This window comes from Elephas maximus, chromosome 7, assembly GCF_024166365.1.
Source record: "Elephas maximus indicus isolate mEleMax1 chromosome 7, mEleMax1 primary haplotype, whole genome shotgun sequence".
NCBI classification, from domain to species: Eukaryota; Metazoa; Chordata; class Mammalia; order Proboscidea; family Elephantidae; genus Elephas; species Elephas maximus.
The window spans coordinates 56,378,994-56,389,348 of NC_064825.1; the positions used below are offsets into that span (position 1 = coordinate 56,378,994).

A 10,355-nucleotide genomic window follows, 5' to 3' on the forward strand; every position below is an offset into this window, starting at 1 on the left:
GGTGTAGTCATTAAGTGCTATGGCTGCTAACCAAGAGATCACAGTACGAATCCTCCAGGTGCTCCTTGGAAACTCTATGGGGCAGTTCTACTCTGACGTGTAGGGTCGCAATGGGTCGGAATCAACTCGAGGGCAGTGGGTTTGATTTGGTTTTTGGTTTTGTCTTGTTTTAGTCCCTGGGTGATACAAATGGTTAACTTACATGCAGCTGCTAAGTGAAAGGTTGAAGGCCGTAATTCACCAAGGGGCTATTTGGAAGAAAGGCCTCACAATATTTTTCCTAAAAAATCAGCCATTGAAAATCCTATGGAGCAGAGCTGTACTCTGACATACATGGAGTGACTATTTTAATGTAAAATGTTCCTGCAATTGTGTGCAGAAACAGATTCTTATTTAATCTAATCAGGTATACAGGCCGCAGTCCTCTCTGCATGGATACGGAATCTTTATGGATGGTATTCATATCTTCCCTTTGTTTCTCCCATGTAATTTTCTTACTGCCTATGAATACAGGTAATACAAACCAAGAATGCAGTTGTCATTGTTAGGTGCTGTCAAGTTGGTTCTGATTCATAGTGATCCTATGTACAATAGAACAAAACGCTGCCTGGACCTGTGTTATCCTCACAATTGTGGCTATATTTGAGCCTATTGTTACAGCGACCGTGTCAATCCATCTTGTTGAGGGTCTTCGTCTTTTTCTCGGACCAGCTACCTTACCAAGCAGGATGTCCTTCTCCAGGTACTGAACTCTCCTTATAACATGTCCAAAGTGTGTGAGACAAAGTCTTGCCATCCTCACTTCTAAGGAGCATTCTGGCTGTACTTCTTCCAAGACAGAGTTGTTCATTCTTCTGAAAGTGCATCGTATGTTCAGTACTCTTCACCAACACCATATTCAGAGGAATCAATTCATCTTCAGTCTGCCTTATCCATTGCCCAGTTTTTTCTCATCAACTTTGGACTGGAGTCTTTGTTCATCCTTCTCTCTTATTTGAAGATCATGATCACTGTGCCAGGCATTGCCTCTCAAGAAGAACAATTCAAGGCCCTCAACACTTGTGTCTCCCACTTCCGTGCTGTGTTGATGGTCTATGTCCCTATGCTAGGAGTGCCCATTATCCATCACTTTGAGAAGCATGTTCCAGCTGTGGTGCACATTATCATGGGCTATGTGTACTTATTAGTCCCTCTTGTTCTCAACCCTATTGTGTACTGCATTAAGACCCAGGAGATACATACCCGTATTCTGGGAAATCTACTGAAAATATAGCAGAGAAAACTTTAGTGTCATTGCATATTTTTGAAATAATCCCTATCAAATTAACTTCTACTTTGGGTGAAGAAAACATATATCACTGGGAAGTATTTCTGTGTTCACGATTCCAGTGCAGATGATTGTCTCCCTCATTATTCTGGGATTTCATGAACAGAGCAACAATATATTCTGACCTTTCTTTTCCCCAAATAACTGAACTAGAAAAGATGACTAGTAATTTTACAATAAAGTGTTAATTCTTACTAATCTATGTATTCAGAAAGGCACCAATACTCATGAAATCAGTGGATATAATGGAAGATTTATAATGTGGAACATAATACTTCCACCATAGAATATGCAGTGTAGTCCATAATTTCAATCCTGATGAATATTCTCCAAAGATGCTTTTTCCACTACTTTTTTTCTCTCCTTCTATTCAGTTTTTCTATTTTAATTTGTGAGAATTTTATCTCATATCAATATTAATTTTAAACTGTATCCTATTATTTTACCACCTATCTGTCCCAGTTTTTTTGACTTCTACAGTTAGGGTACACATATAAAGTTCAAAGAACAAGGGGAAAAAAAAAAGCAACTATAAAACAGGTTAAAACTGAAGGTTAACTGGGGCATCGGCATGACAGTTCATACTTTTTGGCTGGTGTTTGTATTTGCTGATCAACATTCTACTTATTTATGAAATTATGTCACTACCCATGAATAAAAGTGAACCCTTTACTCTGGGTGGCCACCGAAGAGCTTTTTCCTAAGAACATTGGGCAGAGGAGAGTATTTTGTTTTTGTTTTAATTAAGACAGTACTTACTCTAGATATTTTTTCCTCCCTGGAGTCATTAAAATAATGTAAAGAAAAATAGTAGCAATAATTTAGGTCAGTCTCTTTTGAAACATGTACAGACACATATGACAAAGGAGATACTTTATGCGTCAAGGAATAAACTTCTTAGATGTTGTGTAGGGTCTTCCATATTCTTCACGCCCACATTTTGCTGGTTGACAAAGACTTTCCTAGATCCACTTCAAAAACAATACCAAATTTTTCCACAACTTATGTTTTCAAGTTTTACATAGTTTTCTGCACATGCTCAGGAAGTTCATATTATATTTAAATATTTGTTGGGTAAAGCAGCAGCTTATAGATGTAACTCATTATTTCTGTGCTTCTGAAAAATCTAGGGCCTTTATGTTACCTGAAAAACACTTTATTTATCTTTTTACTATAGAGCGTCTACTGTACACTTAGTTATCTATTTTGGTATAGCAGAAATACCACAAGTAGATGATTTTAACAAATTGGATTTTTTTTCTTACAGTTTAGGAGACTACAAGTCTGAATTCAGCTCTAGGTGAAGTCTTTCTCTGTGTGTGGGCTATGGAGGAAGGTTCTTGTCTCTTCTCCTTGTTTCCTGGTTCCTTGCAAAATCAATGTTTTTTGGCATCAGTTTTCCCCCATGTGGTTTGGCATCGATCTTCTCCTATCTCTGCTAGCTTGGTTGTTTGTTTAATCTCTTTTGTATCTCAAAAAAGATTGACTCAAAACATACCCTACGTTAATCCTGCCTCCTGTCTATTCTTAGTAAAGACATTGCATTCCCAAATGGAATTATAACAACAGGCATAGAGGTTAGGAATTACAGCACATATTTTGGGGGGACATGATTCAATCCATAACATTCTACCATTTACCACCCCCCCCCCCCGCCCCAAAGTGTCCATGACAGAGGAAAGAGAAGGCTTAACTTAGAGACATGAGGGTCTTGGAAAATATCCCTAATTAACAGCATGTTTTTTTTTTTTTTTTACAAAGTACACACAAACATAAACAAAACCAAATCTATGAAGATATTAGTAGAAAACACAGGGAAATATAAACTTCGGGGAGGGAAGAACCTTCTAGGAAGGGGTCAAAAATCTAGATACACTAGAGAAAAGGTTGGCAGATGAAGTCATAATTAGAAACTATTTAAAGAATTAAACAGCAATATATTAAAAAGAAGGATGATTTGGGTAATTTTTTTAAATATATGACAAAGTACCATTACCCAGACTATACAGATAGGGCCCCTACATAGCAATATATGTTTAAAAAAAAAAAAAAAGTGATAGAAAAACATGAGTTTCTATTTCCTCTGTGTTACATGTTTTTCTTCCTTCTAGGAGTACATCATTTTAAGGTAGGAAAATAGTTACTTGGGAGAGCCTCACGGCAGACTCCAATTCTAGTGCTTAGTCATCTGCATCATTCTACCTCACTGGAATTCATGACTACGAGAAAGTGGGTACCTTTATCTCTATCCCCTTTCGTGTCCTCCGCTTGGTTGAAATAATGGGCAACTAGCTATGCCATTCTCCACATTATCCACACTGACAAGAGTCTCCACGAGCTGATGTACTACTTTCTGGCCATGCTGTTCCTCACTGACACAGGCCTGCTTGTCTCTACTCTACCCATGGTACTGAAGGTGTTCTGGGTTTATGCCTGGGAGATAGAGATCAATGCTCGTGTAGTCCAGGTGTATTTTATTCACACTTTTTTCTCTGATTGTGCCATCTGTGCTCCATTGTCCTCCCTGCTGTTCTTCCATTTTCTCTCTCATTCCTACTGCTTGCATTAAGATGCCATTAGGCTGGCCTGCGCTGACATCTCTTTCAACATTTTGTATGGTTTGTTTGTTGTTGTATTTTATTGGGGTTTAGATTCTCAGGGAATCCTTTTGTCTTATGCTTTCATCCTCCACTCTGTGTGAGGCGTTGCCTCCCAGGAGGGGACTTTGAAAGCCCTCAATATGTGTGCCTTCCACATCTGCGCTCTGCTCAATCTCTATATGCAAATCATTGGCCTGTCTTCAGTTCATCAATTTGCAAAACTCTCCTCCCCAATTATTCACATAAACATGGTCAATGTTTACCTGTTAGTCCCACCAGTGCTCAGCTCAATTATTTATAACATCAAGACAAAGCAGATTTGACGAACTTCCTACAATTATTATCACCCAAAAGGGTTGGGCTTGCTCACACTTAGAAGGCATGTGATTACTTGCCATTTGGTCTTTTGCAGTTTTTTTTTTTTTCATTCCTTCTTCCTGAAGGTTTCCTGTTTAGAATTTGGACATACTAGGTGCATAATCATTTCATGAAAGTTCATAAGATCCAAATATTTCTTCAAGAAAAATAGTGTGTTTGCTTCTGTCATTACTGCTTCACTTTAAAATAGCTTAGAGCCTTTGTGTTGGGAGGTATAAAATGGAATTTATTTCATTCATATAATTTATGGAGCTACTTTTTCATTCAGAATGAAAGAGTAGACCAATTTTGCATGCCAAAACTAAGGCTTAGAGAAGTTAACTGTTAAAAGGTCACGGACATAATTATGTAGTAGAGTTGACATCGATAACTACGTAACTTTTCATTTTAGATAATGTGGACTCCATTCTCCAAACTCATGCGTCAATCCATAGTCAGACAGCTGTCTGAACTTAGGAACTGAATGAATAAAAATATCACATTTCTTTGTTTCCTTTACTCCTATGGGAATAAATGTTAGAAAAGCTTAGACAATAAATGCATACAGTTAATGGTCTCCAATGGTGAAAACTCACAAGACCAGTCCATAATTCACATCGAAATGGCTGCATATTCATCATGAAGAGGTATACTAAAATATATCAGAAACACTTTGGTCAGTATACGCTACCTACTTGGCAAAATACTTCATGTTCAAAACTTTAAATACAAATACAGCAGGTAAAACCAAAACCAAAAACCAACCTTCTGCCATAGACCCGATTCCGACTCATGGTGACCTCATCTGTTCCAGAGTAGAACTGTTCCATAGAATTTACTGGACTGTAATCTTTATGGAAGCTGATTGCCAGGCCTTTCTCCCATGGCACCGGTGGATGGGTTCAAACCACCAACCTTTCAGTTAATACCAAACCAAAAAACAAACCTGCTGCCATTGAGTCAATTCTGACTCACAGCAACCCTATAAGATAGAGTAGAACTGCCCTATAGGGTTTCCAATGCTGTATTCTTTAAGCAAGCAGATTGCCACATCTTTCTCCCATGAAGGGGCTGGTGGGTTAGAACCTTTTGGTTAGCAGTCTAGCATTTTAACCACTGCACCACCAGTGCTCCTCTTTCGTTACTATTGTTGTCGTTAGGTGCCATTGAGTGGGTTCTGACTCTTAGTGACCATATGTACAACAGAACAAAGCATTGCCCAGTACTTAGCCATCCTCAAAATCATTGCTATGTTTTAGCCCATTATTGCAGCCACCGTGTCAATCCATCTCATTGAGGGTCTTCCTCTTTTTTGCTGATCCTTTATCTTATAAAGCATGATGTCCTTCTCCAGGGACTTGTCCCTCCTGATAACATGTCCAAAGTACATGAGATGTACTCCCTTTCAAGGATCACTCTGTCCGTACTTTTCTAAGACAGATTTTTTTCATTCTTCTGGCAGTCCATGTTGTATTCAATATTCTTTGCCAATACAATAATTCTACTGCATCAGTTCTTCCTTATTCATTATCCAGCTTTTGCCGATTGAAAATACTATGGTCTGGGTCAGGCGCACCTTAGCCCTCAAAGTGACATCTTTACTTTTTAACATTTTAAAGAGTATTTTTTTTTGCAGATGATTGTTAGTAGATGAGTGTAAAAAGTTTGCACCACCCAGGGACCTTTATTATGTATGTGGAATATATAATCAATATATAATTTGTGAGCAAATGGATGATATGTTTGTTAAGTGTTATAATTAAACCAATTCTTCAAAGTGGAAATCAGAAAGATTAACAGTTGACTACCTTTTTTTTTTAATATTTTTATTAAACATGACTGACATTAAGATTGGAACTTTCACCCTTGATTAGGGATTTGTTGGCATTCAGCAGTCATGTGCAAACTTTGTTTCACGTATCAGTCAACCAATAAGGATAAAGAGATCAATAGTTTTGACAAACATATAAGCTAAATAGGGCAAAAGCTTCTATTTATAGTTAGACCTAACTTACCTAATTTCGAAGGCATAGTAAAATAAACACCACCTAGAAAATCAGATTTTAGCTATAATATTGGCTTTATTGCTTATTGTATGATTTTTTGAGCAGGACAAGTCGTTTAACTATGTCTCATTTTTATCCTGTATATAATAACAGACTTGAACTCAAGTTACTTTCAGCTCTTATGCTATAGAATCTATACCCCTCCACAATTTAAGTCCTGGGTAAGTCCATCTCATTGACACCATAAATATATATATAAAACTTAAATATATATGTAACATAAATATACATATATATATACTTACTGTCCTATCATGCTTTGTCTCCAACTAGAATCTCACTGTATGTCATGTTACAGCATTTTTCCCAGACATTATAACAATAAATATTTGGTCTCTATAAGGCCCTTGCCCCCGTGTTCCCAACCTGTCACATTCTGCTGCGGTATGGATGTGGTAGAGGGAGTTTAGGAAGGGTGGCAAACTGAAAAGATAGCAGTGATAGGGTTACTGCCACTGTCCTATGATTATCCTGGGGCCTCATATCTGTAAGGATTGGAAGAAGACTTATTAACTCATCCTTCTCGCTTTGAGAACTGGAATGACTACTCAAGGCAAGAGGAATTATTCTACCAAGTGCGTAAGGCCTGGGAAAAATAAATGTGGGAAAGAGTAGGGAGAAACAGAGGGGGACTTTGTCAGGCAAAGGAGAAAAGGACAGATATTCAGGGTATGTGAAGGACAGAAAGGCTGTTTCAGAAAGGAAGAGGTTCTCATTTCAGCACAAGATATAATGCTCCCTGGTTGTTTTTTATAGATATCTTTATTGTTTATCCCCACTCTAGTAGTATCCAAGTTGGAATCATATAAGGGAGACTTTTCAGATAGACAGGAACGCCTAAGGTTCCCTGGACTTCCATGGCAGGTGATGTCTTCTATGGCCACAGAGAAGGTAGAGGGCCATTTTCAGGCTTAATAGAGGATGAATTCCAGAATAAGATTATGATCCAACCAGATAACCTTCAAGGTTCCTTCCAAACCCAACTATCAGTGATTTTAATTTGACCTTAATTAAAGCTCAGTGTTCTAAACCCTACTTTATAAGACCTTAAGACTTTCAAGTTTACAAACTGGTACCAAAGAACTCCATCCTCCTCCCCAAGAGAGTGGTGAAAAACGTTATGTGATCAGGTGAATGAGTTCGAAATGACAGGGCATAGAGCAGTAGAGTCAGAGTATCAAAACAAAGCAATGCGACAAGAAAAAGTATTGTAGAATAATAGGCAAACTAGATATTAAGTGAATATATAAAACACTACTGGGATAACTTCAGCATACTAACATGGTTGCTCAGATTTCTAGCTCTCTAAAGTCCCAAGGATCTCATTCTTTTTTCTTGGCTTCACATTTTACACAGGACTTTTTTTTTTCCAAAATTTGTACTGCTACTGTGATTCAGGAGAAAAACAATTCTTACATAATTCTTGAAATATCATATGAACCACACACTCTCCCTCACATATCTGCCTTTGGGCATAATGAGAGGAGCATAGAAAGGAAGGTATGGAGGAGCAGCCCAAGGTCAGAGAAGTAAGGATTTGGGATGGTGATAAGGCAGGCAGAGTGAAGGAACCTTCAGGATCACAAATATCTATTTACATAATATGTGAATTGAACTAAATTTTACTATAAACAACCAGAATGTTTGAGTTGTCTCTAGAATTTACTTGCTTATTTATGAATCTTTCTTTTCCTGTAAAATTGCCATTATTAAAAATTCCAAACAAATATTTGCTACATTTAGGGTTTATCTACATGGGACTTGAGGAGATTGTAGAAGGTTTGAGTGTCTCAAAGGCCAAAGTAGAATTTACAAGACAGGAAGATATCAATTTATTAATTTACATCAGGAAGTAATCTCCTCCTGGATTACAAATTCTCCTACCAGTATTTTGGTGAACTTGAATGCTTTGAAAGTAGTGAATGAGTAGAGTTTTGAGAGACAGCACGTCTTATTTCAGAGATGTTTTTCTTAAGCACAGAAGAAGTACAATGATGACTGGAGTCTAGTGGGGACAAAATTATTTTCTCATGTTGTCCAAGTCTGAGGCACTTAGTATCAAGATCAGATGAAGCCTATAGACTTATTCTACTACATAGGATATTTTTTTTTATGTTATTTTGTTTTGTCTTGCTTTGAATTATGAGCTTCTGCCATAGCTTACTAGTACACCAATCTATCCATCATTTTGCATTTCTATAGAAATTCTTTATGAAAATTAACAAGAATAAGATTCTGAATCTTTAAAATCCAAGCCAGACTCAAATAAGCTTTCCTCAAATTACATATTTTACTATTTTAAGATACTCTTTCAAAAATTTGACACTGATTATTTTAGTTAACTGTATCATAACCTGTATTTAGCTCTTGATTTTGATTTTTTTGTTCAATAATAAAAGCTCACTAGAAGATCTGGACTGCCACAAAATAATAATAATAATGATTAAATGGGGGTGCCTGGCCAAGACCAAATTGATACCAGATTTAACTATTTGTAGAGATCAGGCCTGGGACATGCATTCTATAGATGGGAATAGGTTAATAAGAACAAGAGCCGTGCTGGCCAATACTTGCCTTAATTCTAATAAGGTACATTGTATGGTGTTCTAGCATTACCGAAGAAACTATGAAGACCGGGCAGATAAATAAATTTTCTGTAAATCACTGCTAGAGTCATAAAAGAAAAAAAGTCTGACTAAAGTAAGACTAGTAACCCTGGCCAAGTAAGTTCCTAAAGATTATATTATAAAGATAATGTAGTCTAGAAGAGGTTGTGTGCTATTCTCCCTCAGTAGTGTCTTTGAGATATGATTGCCACATGTTTAGAAAAGGTGTTGATGTGTCTGCATACAAGAGACAAAAGGCAGGGTCCTTGTGGGTCTAAAATTGATATTTTATGTTAACTGGCAACTCTTACCGATAAAGTAGGGATGGGTTTTGCAGTGATTACTGATGAGCACTGAAGTGTTTGTTTGATTCTGACACAGATCTTATCTTTCCAACATCCTCCCCATAAAAGTATGATCTTGGGATGGGGCTGTGGTTCAACACGTGAACCCTATGGCAGTTTCCAACACCAACAACACCCTGACGTCCACATTCTATCTCACAGGCATCCCTGGCTATGAGGAATTTCACAACTGGATTTCCATCCCATTCTGCCTACTGTATCTTGTTGGAATAATGGGCAACTGTACCATTTTGCATATTATCCGGACAGATCCCAGGCTCCACGAGCCTATGTACTACTTCCTTGCCATGCTTTCCCTTACCGACATGGGTATGTCCATGCCCACAATGATATCACTCTTCAGGGTGTTGTGGTCCATTTCCAGAGAGATACAGTTTAATATCTGTGTGGTCCAAATATTTTTCATTCACACTTTCTCCTTCACTGAATCATCTGTGCTCTTGGCCATGGCCCTTGATCGGTATGTGGCCATCTGCCACCCTCTGCGATATGCCACCATTCTTACGCCAAGACTCATCACCAAGATTGGAATTGTAGCCCTGCTCAGGAGTGCCTTTGCCATGATTCCACTTCTGGCCCGGTTGGCCTACTTTCCTTTCTGCCACTCCCACGTCCTTTCTCATTCCTACTATCTACACCAGGACATGATCCGCCTTGCCTGTGCTGACACCAAGTTTAATGTTGTATATGGATTGGTTCTCATCACTGTGCTGTGGGGTATGGACTCTCTGGGTATTTTTGTGTCTTAAGTTTTTATCCTTAGCTCGGTGTTGAGAATTGCATCCCGTGAGGGCAGGCTTAAAACCCTCAACACATGTGTGTCTCACATCTGTGCTGTACTCATTCTATATGTACCCATGATTGGACTGTCTATTGTCCATCGTTTCGCCAAACACTCTTCTCCTCTCATTCACTTCTTCATGGCACACATCTATTTATTGATTCCACCTGTGCTCAACCCAATCATCTACAGTGTGAAGACCAAGCAGATCCGCCAGGGAGTCCTCCATATTCTTTCCCAAAAAAAACATTAG

The 10,355-nt window shown here is 38.1% G+C and overlaps 2 pseudogenes; both read left to right on the forward strand.

Moving 5' to 3' along the window:
• Positions 1-1,003: 1,003 nt before the first annotated feature.
• Positions 1,004-4,250, forward strand: LOC126079973 (olfactory receptor 51G2-like; annotated as a pseudogene).
• Positions 4,251-9,410: 5,160 nt separating this feature from the next.
• Positions 9,411-10,355, forward strand: LOC126079974 (olfactory receptor 51L1-like; annotated as a pseudogene).